We start from the raw sequence: 2,630 nt of genomic DNA on the forward strand, positions 1-2,630 counted from the left end.
AGAGCAATATCGTTGCGCTCTTTTGTCTCGTAGAATGGTGGGGCGGGCACACACACATATGCTGCATATCACATGGATGTGCGCCCGCTTAAAAATCACTCCCCATTGGCCCACCCTTAAGTGCCAATAACTTTTTAGGGGTGAGTCTGATCAAAAAGTGCAAGAGGACTTTTCTGCTCAGAATCACCCCCTGATCCTAGGGTGTTCAGATGTACATGTACTTCTGAAACACCCTGTATACCTGTTCATTAAATGTTTTCGAGATATTTCAAGTTTTCGGATTTTCGCTTGAAATCCTTGTGCGCACTCTCATTTCTGAGAAAATCAACCTGTGAACTTAAAATTTAGCATGAAGTGTCTACTCATCACTGCAATATTTTGTATTGAAGATGAGCTAAATCGGATGATTAGTTCAGGAGATATTCAACTTTGTGCCTAAAGAAATTTTCTGGAATCTCTTAAAAACTACTCAACCGATTTCAGTTTCATAGTAAGTATTATAAATCATATTTTTTAAATTATGTTAGCAATTATTGGGAAAACGCCCGCATTTTCATAGTGAAAATGAGTTGTTTGCTTCCGAATGGAAACTTTGCAATTGGTCATTTTGACGATGCTCTAATTTAACTTGGAAATGATGTAGAATAGCATGAAACGTGAAGATACGACCTTTTTAAAAAATGTGTGTGTGTATGTCTATATGTATATGCGCGGATTTTTCGGAATTTTTATGAATTGGGATTTTCATAAATCTTCTCGAAAAAAGGAATAAAGTTCGAGCTAAACATCTGGAATTTTGGAGAATAATTGGCATTGACTTTGAGCACATCTAGACGAAAATTCAGCTCAATCGTTCAAGCCATTTTTGAGATCCCTAAAAAAAACAAAAACAAATGTTTTTGTAAAAAAACTGCGCCAAGAAAAAGTTTTGTTTGGTTTCTACTGGAAAGTTGAAATTTTTGAAACATACAAAGAAATAAAAACGAAAGCCAAGTCAGGAATGGCAAATAGATGGGTATAGGACACGACCAGATATCTATAAAAAAAAATAGTTCTAAATAAAAAAAGGATTTTTAAAAAATTCTCCACAAAATAAGAAATCAGTAGGAGCAGGACCCACATCCGTGGCGCGGATCAGTAGATGAAGGATTAGATTGATATAGACAGTGAGTAGAAAAATTCCGCGCCAAGAACGTTGGTCCTGCTCCTACTGATTTCTTATTTTGCGGAGAATTTTTGAAAAATCCTTTTTTTATTTAGAACTATTTTTTTTTATAGACATCTGGTCGTATCCTATATCCATTTATTTGACATTCCTGACTTGGCTTTCGTTTTTATTTTTTTGTATTTTTCATAAATTTCAATTTTCCAGTAAAAACCAAACAAAATTTTTTCTTGGCACAGTTTTTTTACAAAAACATTTATTTTCATTTTTTTAGAGCGATTTCACTAATTTTTTCAAAATATAAGCGCAGAATTATTTTCATATCATAAGGAAGTTGTTCTTTTCAATTCAACTCATTTGTTTTTTCACAAGATAGAACATTCCTCAATTGTTAATTGAAGGAAAACAAACAGTTCATATGTTTTTCCATCTTCATATGTTTTTACAGTTTTTACCGATTATTGATCATTTATTCAGATTTTAGACTTAGTTTGTTTCTCCCATTCAATCTTTTCTTTAATTTTCTATGGGGATTGTATTTTTTGGTAAGATGGATAAATTTCCCTTCAGCAACAACAGAACAAAATGTTCGGATGGAAAAATTTTGTAAAAATGTTGACGTGGTAGATATTTTTATAAAAACATTTGTTTTCGTTTTTTATTTTGAAGATATCTCTTTATATAATAAAAAAATACGTCCAAAAATTCAGGCGACACTGATGCGGCCCTGGGGCGACACTGATCCGGCTCTGGGGCGACACAGATGTGGTCCTGGGGTCGACCTGACGTGATCCGAGTCGACCCGACGTGACCCGAGCCGACGTGACCCCAACCGACCTGACGTGACCTGATGTGACTCAAGCCAACCCAATCCTGACAGGTCACAGGGTGATTTTATATATCTCTCTATATAATAAAAAAATAAGGGCAAAATTTAAGACAATTCAGGCGACGCAAAAATTCAGGCGAGGCAAAAATTCAGGCGACGCCTAAAGGTGGGGGGGGGGCGGTCAGGGGGTGCCCAAGGTCGGGGGGGTTAGAAGGGAGGAGGGTGTCCCAGGGTCAAACGCGGTGGGGGGCTGACAGTTGGATTGGGGGGGGGGAGCGAGCGCAGCGAGCGGGGGGGCGAAGCCCCTCGGGGTTGGCGAGCGAAGCGAGCAGGGGGCGAAGCCCCCTAGTCACTAATGTTATTGAAATAATTCCAAAAGTGTTTTCTTGTTCCTAGCATCTCACCATAACCTAATTCAGACCACTGTCCCCACGAAACTGAAAATTGTCATCACTCGAAGAAAAATACATATTTTGTTCTAAAATTTAATTATCCACGGACATTCAATTGTTTATCACACATTTTTTGGCAAAGAGCTGTTCTGCTAGATTTCAAACATAGACCATAATCTCACAGACTGTTTTCATCTCCGAGGTCCGGGTATATATATATATATATATATATATATATATATAT

The sequence above is a fragment of the Diachasma alloeum genome, unplaced genomic scaffold (genome assembly GCF_001412515.2).
Source record: "Diachasma alloeum isolate Michigan unplaced genomic scaffold, Dall2.0 Dall_scaffold_00804, whole genome shotgun sequence".
Lineage (NCBI taxonomy): Eukaryota > Metazoa > Arthropoda > Insecta > Hymenoptera > Braconidae > Diachasma > Diachasma alloeum.